Source organism: Amyelois transitella, chromosome 9, assembly GCF_032362555.1.
Source record: "Amyelois transitella isolate CPQ chromosome 9, ilAmyTran1.1, whole genome shotgun sequence".
Lineage (NCBI taxonomy): Eukaryota > Metazoa > Arthropoda > Insecta > Lepidoptera > Pyralidae > Amyelois > Amyelois transitella.
The window spans coordinates 8,076,947-8,096,311 of NC_083512.1; the positions used below are offsets into that span (position 1 = coordinate 8,076,947).

Below are 19,365 nucleotides of genomic sequence, written 5' to 3' on the forward strand. Positions count from 1 at the left end.
TTTTCAAGACTGTTGGCTCTATCTACCCCGGAAGGGATATAGACGTGACAATATGTATATATGTATTATTTGGTTAGGGAATCGGGTACAACAGTGTGCAAAATAGATTGATCTGAAGCCAACTAGATAAGCAATCAAGAACATACTTCACTTATATTTGTAATATCCTGCAAATATCCTCTAATAATAGACCAAGTTATCTAACTTGTTCGATCAAAACTTACTATAAGGCATCCGAGTAAAATGAGAAACCACATCCTTATTAACTCTTACTATATTTTAACTAGTTTAGTACAAATAAGTTTAAATGTATATCAAACGTGACAGCGTATTGTTTTAAGCATTCTGGAGGTATGCCTTTTGAACATGATCCTCTTAAACCTTACCAACTCTACAGGGAAACCTAACCCATGTCGGATCGTTGTAAAAGCTGCAATAAATAAATGTGCCTATTCTCTTATTCTCCACTTACGACATCCATGTGAAAAAGATTGAATGGTCCTATTAAAAGTGACGGACATCGTTTAGCAAAGTAACAACCCTTAATAGAATTTACTGACTAAATGGATGGAACTTACTTACTAAAATAAATTTAAAAGAAAATACATTTTAAGAACTAACATATAAGGGATATTTATCGCATAAATTAGTTTCTCCTATTGTACCTTACCAAGATAGCCCCTTTCACTACTATTAATAATTCTGTGCTTTCACAAAACCTCTGTCTGTTCCCTTGTCTATTAAGAGACTATGGAAGCGAAGCGTGTTTTTACTATGTCCTAAACAACTACAAACCAAATAATAACATATCTAACCTAGCTACTTGCCTCAGGTTCAAGGAGCAGATTGAAAAATACTACTTTGATGTCACACAAGATGTAATCAACCAAAAACTGAGTGCAAATAGACAAAATACTGCATAGTTCTGTAGTCAATTCTTGAACATGCATAGAAATAAACGAAAAGCTCGATTATAATGGATCATATCAACAACCACGTAAATAGCATTTATTTCATTCTTCATTCTTTTTACTAAGTAAACAATTATTTGATTCTTTCAACAGGTAACTTAGACCCAAAACTATTTGAAAACCGACAAGCACAAGATAGTTATGTACTTAAAGTTTAAGCATCGTTAACAGTACCCTCAAGTCTCAAGTTACACATTAAGTTTAATATTAATGTGACGAGCATGACCCGTTAAACTAGAATAACTTATTTATTTATGTATTAATTTTATTAGTCCCATTGCAACTGTAACATAGCTGTGGGTCAAAGGAAGGTGGAATTAAGGATAAATACTTAGCCTTAGGAAAAAAGGTCTTTCAAATGTTTTGCTGAAAAGAGTTGATCACAAGGCAATAGATGGAAGGAGTACGATTAGGTACAACCGCCACCCGAAATTCATTTAAATGAACTTTTTGTCTAATTAAAGATGTAGCTAGTCTCTGCTTACCGAGAATAGAGGCATGATTGCATAATAGGTGACTTTTTAAGCAACAGGCAACTAAATCGAGTTATGTTTATGTTAACTGCAAAGCATTTGCTACTTGCAAAGGCCGATGGGGCTATTTCTCGGTCGTATAATTCGTTTATAGCACAAAGCAAAGAAACCGAGTAAGGCGAAACTGTGCTCTGTGGTTAAAAGTGATTAATATTTTTATAGCAGAGCCGTCTTCACCTTGGTTGAAATAATTATTTTGAGTCATATGTAAAAAAAACAGATTTGTAATAAACATACATATGTCTGTACAAATCACGGTAATCTGCATGCCTAATATTTAAATCTTTTATCTTATGATGAAAAAATTACGTAAACTTTGCGTAAATTTTTAGAGCAGTTTGACTTGTTTCGTGAAACATGCTATTTTTTTTTATTGACGAAGCATTACGCCCATTTCTTCTTGTGGCACTTTTACTATAGATTGCGGAAAAAAAAATCTTATCTACCTAAATCCGTCCACCAATTTATTCTTGAAAGCGTAACAGACCAAGCAGAATTTCGGATACATAATAGTAGTATGGTGTAAATATTATTTCTCTATATAATTACATGAAACTACAAACACATGCATGGAAAACAAAACGAGCATTACAAAGGCGAGTGTAGTTAATGTAAACTTTACAACAATATTAGAACCGAATGCGTATTGCCTCGCTGCGAATTGAATGTATTCCAAAATTTAAAGCCGATACCACATACCATATTTATACGAAATATTATATTACATGCAAAAAGTCTGTTACGTATTCAAGTTCACATCTTAACAGCCAGACCAATTGGATTATCCAATCAACGAATAATCTCGAGCAAAAGCAAATCAAGTAAATTTTAATATACTGTTATATTTAATCGTTCTTAAATTCATATAACTTTCCTAGTTAGGTGTTAACTGCGATATGAATCTGTTAATTGAAACGAAAGGAATTTGAGTATATTTAGAATTGTATGATTGAAACACTCGGGGAGTGAATGATTGAATCTTTAAAGGCAGTGACCTCGAGGTACTAAGCTTTTTATATTTTTTTAAGATTGACTAATTCCGATAGCTTCTTAATCCATTGCAATTTCAGTCTTACTCTCAGAGTAACGTTTGTTCGCTTGTTTGTATATGTGTATTTATTGCACAAAATTTCAAGGTAAAATGCAATGGCGGACTTATCCCATTATAAGAGATCTAGTAATTTCTTGTCGTTTAAGTTTAAAGAACGTTTGATGTAGAACATTAAAAGATTTTATTTTATTTGTGTTTATCTTTGTTAACATGTTGGGACTGTTAATAATTTTGTGTTTACATAAGTCTGCTGACTGTAAACTAAATATTACATATTTTTATCTTTCCGTAGGAATTTTCTGAAATCCTGTTTTAGTATCGAACCATTCACGATTATTTACGTTTAGATATATAGTCCTTCCTCTCTTATTGTGCGGTTAACCTGAGAAAATGTGAAAGACTATATACAAATGAAAAGAAAAACTAAGTTTCAAGATATCGGAAGGTACTTCCCAATCCTTTTTCATGGTCGTATAACGCCGTGACTCCGCAACGAAGACCTAATCAAAACTCTTTTAAATAGTTTTACCCCATCTGTTATACTGACACAATATAAAAAAGGTAAAAGTTTTCACTTTTTGTGTTCTTCAAACGTTAAAGTTTTGCCAAATTGCCTATGTGTTTACCAAAAAGTTAATCCTTGAAGACAGATCATCTCTTTTAGAAAACGTTATCTTCGAAACTAAGAAAAGATATTTGGTAAAACTTTTAGGTACAAAAGCGGTTACTAATGGAACTTTGCGTGTTGAGAATACGCCCCGGGGTTAGAGTTCAACTAGGGCTTTAATAACTAGGTAAGCTACCTTAACATTTTTGTATGAGGAAGAAAATATTAAATTTACATATTATCAAACCGATGATTAATCTTAAATTTGTTCTTGCCAAACTTACTAACTTATTATTTACACAATTACTAAATTGTGTAAATAATAAGTAAGTAACTTAACCTGCTCTTTAGGTATTTTAATGCATTTTTATAAAATATTTAAATTATAAGTAATTCTGTCATCTCAGTTCCATCATTAAGCCATACAGCTGAACATGGCCTTTCAGTCTTTGCGAGGTCAGGTCTTTCGACTCTGTCTGCTCCGTAAGGGATTAAAACGTAACGGATAAATAAGTAAACGTTCTTAATTACGTGATGTTTATTTTATATCTAATTCCATTATCATCAAAGCTTAATTTGTGCCCATGTACCCTTTAATAATTGAGGGCATTAAAGTAACTGACCGTAGGTCGAATTAACAGTTATTTAGTATGAATTTACCTATTAATCGTGTAACTATTGGCACTTCATTAATCGGAGCACCGTTCAATTAATTTATTATTAATTAACTCGTTAAATGTCAACGATACCAAGCCATGATTGTTAAAAGGATAATTTGATTTATTTTTGATTGAGAATAAATTTTATAGCATTAAAATAAAATAAGAGTAAGTAAGTACACCGAGAGTCGGATTCGTGGATGATATTTCCTGTTTTTTTTAGGTTACTTTTTTTTTACCAATCAACTTTGGGCGAAAATATTTTTTTGTATATATGTCATCATCAAATTAAATTAAGTAGTTTATGAGATATTCACAATTTTGTTAAAATCAAAAGCGTTCTAAATTCACAGCGAGCAACTAGTTATTGCATTTTAAAGCTGCAACACAGTTACATTTCCTTTTTACCCTGATACTAGTCAAGTTTTTACATGAAGCGACTCCCATCTGACGTCCGCATTCAACCTTTGCAGGAGAACCTTACCCACGCTGTTTCATGTTACACATCCAGTTGCATGAACGTGCATATTTCCTCACGATATTTTCTTTCACCGTAGAACCATCGGTTAGCAATCAAACTATTGTAAGTATATAACTCAAAAAAGACCTTCCATCTACACTTCTATGAACCATCAGCTAAGTGACAGGCAGACAGTCGTCTCAGTAATTAAGGTCCCGTTTCACCCTTTAGGTACTAAATCCTAAGAAACATACTGAACTATTTAGCAGTACTAAATCCACTGTTCTTCGGAATAACCTTAGAATTTCACAAGAATCTTAAGAACCTTCAACGCTCCTCCATCTCAGATATTACAGAGCAAGTAGAATAAAGAAACGTACTTTAAAATAAATCCTAGAATCATCATTAAGTTATTTAATGCTTCATCGTAAGAAGTATATAACACGCTCGACCGCGTCCAATTTCCTGGAAAAGAGGCTAAAAATTTATAGTCTAGCTTGTGTCACCCTAATCATATTACCGAAGTGATTGACACCTCATTCATCAAAGTCGGCTCAGTTGTTTAAGCTTTACGCTCGAACATCTAACTAGATACACTATGGGAATTTGTTACTATACGTATTTTATTTAGTGCAACAACCATGCTCCAAAGCTAGGTTCCATTGTTAAAAGGGTAAAGTACGTCAGAGGAGATGTAGCTTCGTGTAATTACGTTACTTATCTACTCTTTGATCGCAATCGTAGGCGGACCCTAGGTGTTCCCCAAGGACTCCACCAGGACAAACACCAGAAGGATGATGAATAAATACAAAAAAATCATCAGATACCATCTGCCTAGAAGCGATAAAAACAAAGCCGTCAAAGACATCTTGTTCTTTGAGAAATACGCTGAAAGTAATGGCGTCCAATTCAAGGCATGTCACGCCTAAATTGCTTTGCGTTAGTTGAGCTATCGAGCTGCTCATTTAAAACGATAAGACCGAAAATAAAATTTATGGTTGGCGTTTTTTTAACGACGTTAAGTATGATATGAAGTATTTGATTCTATTTTAGATCATGACTTTACTCTTTCAAATATAAAAATAATCGTCATAAAGGTAAATATAATTTCCGGGAAAACAAAAATTCAAGTAATGCAAAGTAGATTCGTTTCTTTGGACATTTCGATTTACGGTCACATGCCTATCGTTGGAAATTCTGAGCTTTCATATTCTTTTTCATCAAAACCAAACCGCTCAGCATTATATTCGCAAAAAGCACTTTGCAAATAAGACTTTACGCGAATTTGACACAAACTGCAAATGGAGCGAAATGGTCATAAGCATCATAACCCCATTCGGGTGGGCCGTCGTCATCCATCTATCCAGACGTACGTTTTGACATGGGGCACTTTACCTGACCTCAAAGCTGGGTCTCACTTACACGTTGAATCGTAAAACATTCCACTAAGTGTATGGAGTGGGCCCTTTATATAGATTTGCATAATTTTCATATTATCAAAATTATGTCCCGGATTTGATACTCAGTGAAGATGAATTTCTTCACAATTAATTTAATAGTAATTATTTATCTTAATTTTTTTATTGTATCTAAACGCAATATGTGTTGCAATACTGGCTACTGATAAAACTAGACTAGCAACTAAGGAAAAAATTATTGAAAAATGTTCTTAATATTAAGTGATTTCGGTGCGCAATTTCAAGTTCAAAATTTATTTAGTTAAACCAAATTATGTTAAATTTCTTTTAAGTAAATAATCTGAACTTATGAATGTAGTACATACATATTTCTCAAAGTAGAATAGCTTTAAATTTTCGTAATAATATAAACGTAAAAATTCAACCGAGTTCACTTTTACGTTCACCATAAAAAAAAAGTCTTCAAAGCTCCGACCCAGATCAATAGTTCTCATTAAAGTAGCTTAAAAACACTGGTGCTTGCAAAAGAATTAGCTTTTGCTTTGCAGATATTAAATGATGTACCATTGCCTTAAATATTAATAACACCAGCAGCTTTTCCGATATTAATTGGGTACTGTCATAAAGTTTCCTGCCTCTTTGGTAAGTATATAATTAATATGAGTACATGGATTTGATTCCGTGCTACGGTAAGTGGAATTAAAACGCAATTTGGGAGTGTAATTAGCAAAATGCGAAGGAAATGTCCGTTTGTTTGTAACATACCTATTAGTCGTGAAAAAGAAACAAGTCTTTAACATCTAAGTATACCACTTAACGTAATTTAGGGTTTGCAATGAAGGTAATAATTTTTCCATTAACGTTCATCACCTTTATAAAACAAAAGTAGAAAGGAAACATAGAAAGAAATTGTATCTCTTTTCATTGATCTAAGCACCGTTTACGATTTTTAAATAAATCTTTCATTGATTTAAAATTGACTCAGAATAACTGTAATAACATAACTTTAGGTAGAAAGTTTCGGGTACGCAGACTTCATCAAAAGGTATTGATAAAAATATCATTATTTTAAAGTATTGATATATGTATGTACATATTTTATAATAATGGCTTGCTGTAGTCACAAATACCTATATAATTTTTGTTATATTTAACTTCAATGACTTTGAAAACCAATAAAAATCCATATAAAAACTTACCAATCCGTATAAAAAGCACACACACCACTCGGTATGTCTTTATAAGTTCAAAAACATTCTTTTCAACTAACTTCACTCACTCCCAAAAAACCATTATAATTTAAATTAAGATCAATGACTTTGCAATCCTCGCAAACAAAAATACTAATTTGTTATTTTTTTCCGTAACATTCTTAGCTGCCAGTGTGTAAGAAACTCGTGAAAGTAAGTAGATAGAATTCGAAAAGAGGCGGAATGCCAGGTGAGACGGGCGGTCGGGCCGCTGCAGAGTTCCGACTCGCAGGGTCGCGTCGCGTTGCCGGGAGAACCCAGCATGGCATGGGCGGGCGGCGCGAAACACAGGGCTGCCAACTTTCCGTTACACAGAACAGTGGCAATCGACCGTGCATGAAAGTGCATATTTTTATGGCCTTTATTCTAGGAAAATTATTAATATGGTGTAATAGTGAGTGTGCCGTTTTGTATTAATCGAGTAAAGTCTGGTTTGTAATTAACTCAACTTAAATTTTGTGCAAACTTGTTTTTTTTAATTTACTTGCTGTCCCGGCAAACGTTGTTTTGCCATTTAAATATTGTTACAGTAATTTCTAGTAAAGAATACAATGTTAAGGGTTGACAACCCTTATCACTAAGGGGTATGAAAAATAGAAGTTGGCCGATTCTCGGGCCTCGGTCCCACAAAACTTCATGAGAATCGGTCAAGCCATTTCGGAGGAGTACGGGAACGAACATTATGACACGAGAATTTTTTACCTATCTAAGATTATATAAAAAAATATTTATCATAAAACCGCAGCATATTATGATACATTATATTTATATGATAATTTATGATAAATTGTTTTATTCAATTCACGAGAAAATTCAAATCAATAAAACCATAAACCATTACATGAATAAAGCTAAATTAGCATGCAGGTTGCGCAGGATACGGAAAAATGTAGTTTCTGCCTACATCTGTGAGAAAGCGGCGTGTTTTTATGTTTGTAAACATTTAAAACCATGCAATTAGATTCCATTATTTTTTTGGTCATCTGACTTTATTGAGAGAATGTCCAGCGGACTATACCTACTTAGTAAAAGGCCTATATTGGCCACTTAGCATAGATTCGCCAATTTTCCTCGAAAAGGTAGGTGTCCAATAATTTCATTTTTAGACCGCCTTTATTTTTGATGCCATAAAAATAACCATAATTTAATTAAAATATGTAGCCTTCTCCCGTAGCTTTGGTCGTGTGATTTGTTGGACCATAACTCATATTTATTCTTGAAATTAAAGTAGCCTAAAAAAGAAGGCTGAGGCTACCTTCTGGAATAGACAAAATTTGAACGAGGAAAAGCCAAAAAAAATTACTTTCCCATAAAGGACCGATCAGCTGATCAACAATTAAGTCTGAAAGAGAAAAAAGGGATTTTTTGCTGGTTGTATTTATGGATGGATACCTACTTCATCGTTCTAACAGCCCGTGAAAATTACCCTGTCGAATAAAAAATTACCCGTATACATTGATGTACTTATGATGTACGGTCGCGTTCATAATTGCAGTCATAGTTCGCAAAACTTTATAGCTTGCAGTCACCGCTGTCACTCACACATTCACACAAATAACACAATAAACAACAAGCGGTGAAGCTTGGGTAACGCGCCATCAAAAAGAGGGTAGTGTAAAAAGTCGCCGCGCAGCGGCCGTCGTCCGCTTATCAACACAGCGACACGCCACACAGCGGAGATCCATGGTGGAACAGTACGAAAATAATGGCTTCATAGCGACCAGAACATTTGCGGAACAGTTCGACACATCAGTGGTTACTGTTCGTCGAGTTTGCACCGTGAGGGACTACACCACAGACACCCAGCAAGAAAGCCGTATTTATCCGAAATAAATAAGCAAAAACATTTAGAATTTGCTTGGCAGTATTTGGATTTTGACTGGAAAAAAGTTCGTTTACGTCATCGCAACATTGTAGGCTTCATTTATGGCGTAGAAGTGCAAATCGGTATGAAGAAAAAAATATTGTGCCAAATATGGAGTCTGGACGCATATCTGTAAATATGTGGGGTTGGATGAGTGCTGCTGGACCTGGGGAACAGGTGTGGATAGCAGGACGCGCTACAGCTGCTCATTATGTGCAAGTGCTGAAAGAAACCATGTTACCAACTGTGCGGTGTATTTATCCGATTGATGATATGCCAACAATATAAATTGTGCAAGACAACTAACTACCCTGTGCATCGAGTCCATATAGTGCGTGAAAGGTTCTGCCAGTTTATATTAAAACTACTTATTACTTAGATAGTATTTTAAGGACAGCTTCAATATCTTTTCTTTATGAAAACGAATAATTAAGCTGTAACCTTAATAACAGGAGATAAGTAGATGATACAATTAGTGTAATATGCTATATGTATAGCTTTATATAATCATCAATATGTAAACAAAAGTATAGGTAAACTGTTTCAATAAAATTTACTAATTTTAATTATTGAATGTTTTATTTTGCTCCCTCTTGTTTAATATTTCTTGCTGATTTCCGTGTTTGAAGACACGGGTATTGTAATTCTTAGATATCAGTTAGTTAGTTAGTCAGTCAGTTACTTAGTTCAAATGGCACCTTGAAACATTAAAAATTGTCAGTAACACTATTTTTTTTGTAAATCGACAAAAAATACTTGAATAACTTCGGAATCCAAGTAACGCTAGTAACTAGAACAAGCGAGTGTGAGCAAGCGAGATTATCTAATATATCTTAGATCTCACTTGCTCACACGAATTAATAAAATTGCTACCCAATAACTTTCAAAGGAACCACTACCTATGTTAGGGTCGTGTGCAGACAAACTTTCAACCTTATTGAAATGACATAAGTCTGGCAGTCGCAGACTTCCCTCTATAGGCAAATCTTATGCAAATAATAAGAGACGACTATATCTCGATCGACAATTATCGGGCCCAGTTCGGCCATAGTTGATTACCGTCTCTTTCTGTTTTGTTATGTTATATGTCATAGAATAATAAACTGTTTTACTTAGTAATCATTGGTATTAAAGACCGTATTCATTTGATGGAATATTTATTCTTTTTAAAGATGCATGTGTGTGTGTATCTAGTGGAACCCAGTGCACGCTATTTTAACCCGTAAGAATTTTAAAACTATGACTGCAGATATGAACGCGATCGTACAGTATTTCAAGCGGTCTTACTGGAAGTGTTGTCACGGCCGAGTGGACTAGCCCTTTTTTTCGCTATCGAAGGGAAATCCTTTTTACGAACAACCCCCCGGATCTTCACCCGGGAGAGTGTGGGACTCCTGGCACCTAATGTACCAGCCTACCCACTAAAACCCCTCCGTGCGCCCTTCTTGCCATTTTGAAGGCATCATGGGATCGCAGGCATTTCACCACGATGCTCTCTCTGGCTGCCCGAGTCCGCGTCTGTGCCGGGAATCTTACTGTAATGGGCGACCAGTAAGTTAAGTGGACTAGCCCTGCCAGTGTTATTCACACTCGCACTTGGCAAATTGCCTATAATCATTTACCGAATGCCCATGTTATCACCGCATCAAATCTTTTCCAATTCATTCCTTCACCCATTGTCTTTGATCAGCCATGATTTATAACTATGGCTTACGAGCCCACTTTATAGCCCCTAATCTGATATCATCAAAATGTTTATGATGTTTACTAACATTACGATGGATATACAAAAGGAAAACCAATTGATTTTCGGCATCAATGATTTATTTGCAAAAAAAAAAATCTTTTTCAGGCCAGCCACAGCTTTAATAAACGGACGCGAACCGAATAGTTCAACAAAAAAAAGCAATTCACTATATGTGTTTAGAAAAGTCTATTGGTTTTAAATCATCCACCATAAAGCCGTGGATTTCGAGTACTATAACATTGGCTCAGTCTACGCCGTAAGAGCAGAAGTTAGAAGTGTATGCAATTTAAAAATAACTTCTTGCGTTAACATACATACATAAAATCACGCCTCTTTCCCGGAGGGGTAGGCAGAGACTAACTCTTTCCACTTGCCACGATCTCTGCATACTTCCTTCGCTTCATCCACATTCATAACTCTTCATGCAAGCTCTTCTTGCGTTAAGCAACATAGAAATCGAAATATACCTACATACATATGGTCACGTCTATATCCCTTGCGGGGTAGACAGAGCCAACAGTCTTGAAAAGACTGAAAGGCCACGTTCAGCTATTTGGCTTAATGATAGAATTGAGATTCAAATAGGGACAGGTTGCTAGCCCATCGCCTAAAAGAGGAATCCCAAGTTTATAAGCCTATCCCTTAGTTGCCTTTTATGACATCCATGGGAAAGAGATGGAGTGGTCCTATTCTTTTTTGTAATGGTGCCGGGAACCACACGGCACATTATTTTATTCCGAATTTTACAGTATTAAATTAATTAAGCCCGCTCTTTCCGTATCATAAATAAACCGTGTTATAATGGGCGCCAGTTAAAACTATGTAGTTGAATTTCAATTTGGCTGTGTGCCGAAAAAAATTGACAGAACATTGACGGGTTGTTAACTAATAAAGCGTGGGCTAGCTCCACGCATTGGAATGCCGAGAATTCACCAATAAATATTTGTTTGTAGACTCTTCCTGAATGGAAAATAATATCGTTGTATCAAAATGAAGTGCATTGGAACTTCATGTCGTTCAATTTCATACATTTCTGATATAACAATTACAAAGTGAATCTGGGAAGTCTCTCACTGTACATCCATGGTAAATTTATTTAAATTTTAGTGATACCGTACATAGCTTATCTGCCGTTTTCTTAGTGCAAATAACAATCTTGCATCATTAAATTATCATATTTCCTTATTATTACGTTATTAATTTCAAAAGTATATTTTCATCACAATTAGTTATTTTTGGCTTCATGCATAATTATATAAGTTTAAGGCAAAGGTAAACGATATGTATATTCGTTTACCTTTGCCTTAAACTTATGTAATGTTTGTAACAAGAGACAAATTGCGTTTGATTGTCACACCGTTACGGTGCTGACAGATTTTATAATATAACATGTTAGATAACGATGTTATTTATTGCAAAATTGTAAATCTATGTCAGCCAATGTCGTCATGTGATACAACATTGTTACATACTCTGCTCGCACCTTTAGGTATACGTATAAGAAAATATGTTTACATGCTTGTTATTTTTCTTAGAGCGCTATTTTTTTTTCAGTAGCTTTATTCTGAAGAAATATAGTTCTGCGATACAACAAATCTGGACAATAAAACGACAATCTATTTGTAGCATAAAAAGGGTATTCCTGTAGATTCTCACAAAACCGGCACGCTTTAATGACATATCGAATAAAAATAGTGCGATCTAATCAATAAAATCGTTTAACAGAAAATTTGCTTGTCAAATCTTCTTCTTGATCGTGTTCTTCATGACGGATTCGCTGACGAGCGGTTGTTAAGCAAATACCTAATGGGTTAAACAATTGTGCTCCAAATAAATTGACGGCTATTTGGAGCAGTTGTTGAATTTTCGCATATTCGTGTCTCGGATTCGATCACTGTTCGATAACCGTTGCAAGAAGTACAAGGTACATAGTTTACTTTTAGGAACGTAATTTACTTTCATAATTCTGTTTTGTCTGACTCGATTAGCAAGTCTTCCCTTATTGTATGTCTTCATTCACTGAACGGCAGACATGGTCTTGGCAGTTAAGACAGCGTCGCATTGCTACTCATTTCGACAGAAACACAATCTTAATATAATTACTAAATGTCTACAAAATACAAGCGCTTTCTTCGGTTAGCGCGATATTTCTTAAGAACTTATCTTTAAGCTTATATTATTCCTAAACAAGACTTTCAAATAAACTAATTTAGTTTCATGCAACGAACATTTTTTTTACTAAATATATTTATACCTGGTATAAGTTTTAACATGTAATAGACTTTATAAAATACCTTATCAGCGAAATAATCTTTAATTATGTGCTCTACTTTGATATTAAAGTCGGTTAAGCAACTGTTGAAATGATTAAAACAACAATAAAAACGAAGCCTTGTTTTTTTGCTGGAAATGGAATGTTATGATGAATCATGCAACTGACGTCAATCAACTCCCTTTTGTCTGTCTGCTGGTGGAAGTCGAAATCTAGAGCAATTTTTATTCATGGTTATAGATTCTTTGTTTATGTGTATACCTATGCAATGCGGACAATTACGCAAAGGAATTAATTTTATCATACATGCTTATCATAATGGCTTAAAAGACTCGTAAAGACTGAAAGGCTGTAATTAAATTCAGCTGTATGGCTTGATGGAATTGAGAATTCAAATTGCAACAGATTGCTAGCCCATTGCATAAAATAAAAATTCCAAGTTTATTAGCCCTGACTTTGAGCCAAGTTTATTACTTTTTAAAACCAAATTCAGGTTTCATTCATAATGGCGGAACACCTATAACGATTCATTCCCCAAGGAATTGGTTGTCATCCTAAAGATATAGATTGCGATTATTTACGACCGCACCACCAATTTCGACTGTTCCGTGTGACCTAAAGTTACATTAACTTAGGATCTTCTAAGGGTCTAGAGCAAAACCCACAAATATATGAGTATTACTGATTTTATCATGAACATTGTTCTAGAACTAATAATACGATAGCCATCTCAGATGACGTCTAAACCACGGGTTGCCTCAACTACGCGACGCGACGATTGCTTTTTATTCTTATCACAAAAAGTCTTTACTGTCAAGATTGCTCTTTACGCTCTTGTTGTTTTGTAAAATAAATCGATGAAAAGCGTGATAGCAGGTTTAGCTATCACGCTTTTCATCGACTCGTTTTAATAACAAAAGAAAAGATTTACAAAATTATATATTATATAATACTAGTTGTCCCGGCAAACGTTGTTTTGCCATATAAATTTTTTAAAAGTAATTTCTAGTTAAAAATAAAAGTTTAGTTCACACAAGCACTAAATTTATACATTTCTTTACATAATTATAGTCGTTTACACGATAATTTTTTATTATTTCCAAGTCGAACTATTCTAATGATTTACATTTTTAGAGGGTTATAGATTTCCAAAACTGCAACTTCCAGGTACGACTTTTTATAACGTTATATTTGGTATGAAACATAATCGTTTCTTATGTGTTTACGTCGAAACCATATGGAAAAACAAACTCTTTCCAGAGTGTAATAGAACATAAAAAAAGTTTTTATTATATCTTAAGCAGACATGTTATGAATATTGTAACAAGTATTAAAACTTGTACTAAACTTCCATCTCCCAACTCTCATCTCTCACGCGTTAGTACTGAAAAGTATTCAATGTGCCACATTAATCATATGAAAGGCCTTAAACTGAAGTTTGTAATTCCTACTCCTACATAACTTTCGGATTTGCTCGTGCAAATGTCGCCATTAACTTGCTTTATTGCTGAATACGTCGACAGATAAATGTTCTTTATTATTTTCAACAGTTCATTTTTACATAAAATCTAATAAAAGCTTAGTCATATCGCTAGCCATATTTCTGTCAATTTAAAAATATGATCTGTTTTTTAGAACATTGTTTACAGTCTGGATTATAATGAAAGTCTATAATTTGGAGATTCATTTTGGTAGCCGCGAGGACGTGCTTAAATTTGAGGTTTCTGTATTTTTTTAGATAAAAAAAGTTGCAGTTCATCATTTTATTGATCAGACGTGAGACTGAGTACAGTTCTTCATATTTTCTTTCCGAGTTTGGCTTGACCGCCACCAAACGGAAGTTCTTCCTCCAGGCTAGGTGTTATGCCTGGGGAACTGCGGCTCCGAAGATGTTGAGTCGGAGGTTGTATTTATGCTCCAATCTGTGAAATCTTTGTTTGCACTATTTAGATACTTTGCTACTATGGGCTGAGTGCGTCAATTTCTTCGCGATGATTAACAATTAGTGTGTGACATTTTAGATAAGTCGCCATATAGGTAACGAAATTTCATTCTTAAAATCACACCTCTTTCCCTTAGGGGAAGGCAAACATCATCTTTTCACTTGCCAAACATGTATCTTTTGCTGTATCCTCTTAACTCTATTCATACAAGCTTATCGGTTTACTGTTCTGTTTACTCAGATAACCAAGGTTGGCCTTTCGCCAGGACGTCCACGATTTGATCAAGGTACTTTCGTCTGGTTTTTTTTCAATGGTTTCCTTCACACTACTTCATTTATACGAGATTTATTGCAGGGCTTAGCTCTTCTTGAGAAAAAAAAAGGGTTACTACTGAAAGTCTATTTTATCTCTGTACCAAATTTCGTCGAAATCGATCCGGTTAATGCATTAAAAAACAAAACATATTTTCTCTGTATAATATCAGTATGGATTACTAAAAAAATTTGTTCGTAAGGTTTGATTGGCGCACTGAGTTAGCCTAATGGCCTGTAAACAGCGAACATTGACCGCCAGTTACGCACAATCCGCCCGAACCAACATAGGTACATAAACTACAAATAGGTATACCAATCGCGACGAGCTATTTCGCGCCACATGTAACATTTTATCCAACAAGCTTGGTTTACGAGTCTTATACACACCCACTGAAGTCATAAGTAATGAAATAACTCCTAAGACTCACATAATAATTTCTAAATGTATAGATCAACAAGAAATTATTCTGTTTTGAGAACATCTATGGGAAAGAGCTGGAGTGGTTCTATTCTAGTTTCGGAAACCATATAACACGTCAATAATTAAAAAAAATACTTAAAAATATGCAAATAAATAGTTACACAAAGAATCAATCCAAAAGGTGATGAGCTATGTAAAGAAAAGAAAATTTACTTAAGTTGTCTTAAGAAGCCGCAAATGACTTGCAAACCTTCAAAGGGCCGAATGAATAATGTTGAATAATGCATAGTCGTCGTACAAAAGGGTTTTTATTACATACCGTGTCTTGTAAAACAAATTCTTATCTAGTTCTCCAATGTGTTTTATTTGAAAACCTGTTGACACAGTTCTTAAAATAACGTTTTAATATTAGTTTAGTTTCGTTGCATTTCTTTGAAGAACGATGTTTGGACATTATAAATAAATTGATATGCGGTAGTTCGAGCATTTAAAGTAACTCTTAAACCTTTGGTTACCTGTGTTCTACGTTGTTTATTATGGTGGCAACTCATTGCATATAAGGTCTGTGAGTAACATGAATTTTAAAAATCTATAAATCTTTGGATAGCGAATATTTGCCTTGTTATTACTGACACACGATAGAGAAATGTTTTGTAAGAAAACATTATGTATTCTGTTGCCCTCTAGCCACGTGGGTTTAGGCAGATTTTCTCATCAATTTATTGTTTCCATTGCGGATGTGGAAAGAGTAGTGTAGACTAACAAAATACGCGTGCCTGTCAAAAACTTTCGGTTTCTTATTGGGATTCTTATTTAAGCCAATGGGGTTACAACCTATCACTATATAATTCTCAAAACCATCATTCATAGATACAGCTAAAGGTGACCTTTAAATCATTTCAAGGCTGTTGGTCATATGTTGGGTACAAAGTGGCGTAGACTTGTGCAAGAGACATAGACGTGATTATATTATATATAACATATAAAAGGCATAGGCTACTCCTCTCGTAAAACGTATTATGTCCATTATAATCAGCGTTCTTAAAAAATTCTTAGTCTTTTAGTTTAACTCAACCTCTGCTATTACAGGTCCTTGTATACCTAATGAGTATTAAATTCAAGTATTACATGTTATACAGCTGTCACTCCACTCTAACTAAATACCTAACTAAACTAAGTGAGATCTTATTATACATAGCTCTCAAGTTGACAAGCTTTGTGAACCCACAAATGTGATGTGCGGATTTACATCTACCTAAATTCCTTTTACGATCTTGATATGTATTTTTGTTCGAAAATTACATCCATACATAAAATCAGGCCTTTTGCCCGAAGGGGTTGAAAAATACATTTTGAAAAACCTAATTCACAGACATGGGAAAATATAATGTCTTAAATTGAGCTAAATATCAGATGTCAAAAAAAATAACTTTTCCATTGTAGTTAAGCTTTTCCACACTTTATTTTAATAATGTATACCTACATTTTTTCGACAAAATGGCGTTTTGAAATTGACAAAAACTATGCTAAGTAGATACTTCTAGAAACTGATAGTGTCGTATGGTTCCCCGTACTTTAGAACAGGACTAATTCAACTCTTTCCCACGTATCTCGTAAAAGGCGACTTTGATGGGTTAGCAACCCTGTTACTATTTAAATCTCAGCCAGATGAACGTGGCCTTTCAGCCATTGGGAGACCGTTAGCTCTATCTACCCCGTAAGGGATAAACATGTGATTATATGTATGTATGAAAAGAAATAGACTATGCATTCAAAGAGAGATTAGGTTGTATATCGTTTCATTTTTATATTATTTGATGTCTTGATACAAAATCACCCTATCTTTATATTTTCTTTACCTACGGTTGGCATTTCCGAGACGATTCGGGTCGAGTAGCATGGCATTACTCGTTTCCATAACAATTGAACCAAACCTACCTTTTCCTTGTTACCATTAGGCAAATTTTATATTCAAAACAAGTTAAGGTTTATTCTATGATTTAATAGAAAATATATTGTATGTCATTTATGTTTGTTTAATATGTAACTTCGATACCGTGGGCCGTGTGTTTCCCGGCAATAATACAAAAAAGAATAGGACCACTCCATCTCTTTCCCACGGACGTCGTAAAAGGCGACTAAAGGATAGGGCTTATAAAATTGGGATTCTTATTTTAGGCGATGGGTGTGTGAAGGGAGGTGAGGTGAGTGAAAGTTTGCTAACTTTCACTATTTTAATCTAAATTCTATCATTATCTAAGCCACACAGCTGAACGTGGCCTATCAGTCTTTTCAAGACTGTTGGCTTTTTCTAACCTACAAGGGATATATAGATGTGACTGATATATGTATGTACCTATGGATGTAACTTCGATAGTGTGAAAGCAATAAATATTTTTAATGTCATAATAAAATTTGTCATTTGTTTGTTTGTTGTCTTTGCGCTTTGACTTACTTTACTAAATTATAAAAAATATTTCAATAGAGACTGACGACCGCAAATTATAATTCGAAGAACACGAATCACAATTCTATTACAGAACACATGCTTTCAGCATTATTTACCTAACTAAGCTATAGTTTCATACTTTAGTGAAAGTTCTGAATGTGGATGAAGCGAATTAAGTAGAGATTTGGTCTCTGCATGAAATTCGTAAATTCATGTCGATATAATTACCGAAAAAACCAAACGCAAAGCTGTCACCGCTAAATCTGTTCTCCAAACAATTTGTACCGTGTCAAACAGAAGTGGCTATAAACATAATACAACCATACACAAACATTTCACGATGTTTCTAGAAAAAAACTTTATTTTATGTTCTGTCTCTTACGTATGTTATGAGATGTAGTATTCTCAATTCAAAAGTGACGCCATTCCTTTGCCAAAATGTAGGTACCTCTAAATTAAAGCTGAGGTGAATGGACGAATAAGGTGAATATTTTACTAGAATGAAATCTTAATGGAATAGTTTCCATGTTTGGTGAAAGTCCGACTTAAGACGGCTTCAGGGTTCGTAACATGGAATAATGAGGTACCTAATTATTTAAATATAAACTGAAGGAAACCATTCGTACTTCCTATGTGCAGCAGATTAGCTTATCGTTGCTCGATCAAAATAGGCCAAAAAATTAGGTCAGCTCGTGTCGGTTTTCTTTTCCATAAAGTCGATAGTGACTGCATGCGTTAATAATTTACCTAATTTTTTACGTCCATTTCATTCTGGATTAAGATTGTATTTTAATTTTAATAAAGATAAATTTTTGTAACATATAATAATGATTTAATAAAATAATATTTAAGCATAATTTTTTCATGATATATTTGTAGTGTTTTATTTGTATAATATATTCACATCATTATCTTAGCTGGACCTTGATTACTTCGTCGATGCTGTGCTTTCAAACTTGCTTAAAGAAAGCATGCTTTTCAAAAAAAAGTGTTCCTTCACCAGCTTTTTTTAATTACAATTATACAGTGCGTAAGCAAACTTGGGGTCTCAAAGCGACGGTATAAGTCAATATAACGAAGCAAGGAAACTGAGACAGTGTGCCACAGACTCACATTAGCGGCGAGTGCGATCATAAGCCGAAGTAAGGATTTGAATCGAAGATTAGGTACAAAGAGTTTTAATCGGTTAACATGCATTTATTTGTTTTATTTACATACTAGCTTTAACGCGGGGCTTCGCTTCCATGTCACTTACACAGATCTTAGCTTATCCTTTAGATAGTTAAAAAGTAGCCTATGTTAATACTGAAGATTTTGTCTGTCTCTACTCTAGTCTGTACAAACACATGATCAAAATCAGTCCAATATTATTAGAGTTTATTTTCTAGAAACAAAAATATTAGGCT

General features: G+C 34.3%; 1 protein-coding gene across 1 annotated transcript in view; it reads right to left on the minus strand.

The window, feature by feature from the left end:
- LOC106142821 (RYamide receptor) overlaps positions 1-7,162 on the minus strand; it is a 46,464-nt gene extending 39,302 nt beyond the window's left edge. The window contains exon 1 of the mRNA XM_013344724.2: positions 6,899-7,162. The gene's annotated coding sequence lies outside the window, so the exon portion shown is untranslated. The remainder of the gene's footprint in view (positions 1-6,898) is intronic.
- Between the last annotated feature and the right edge of the window lie 12,203 nt (positions 7,163-19,365).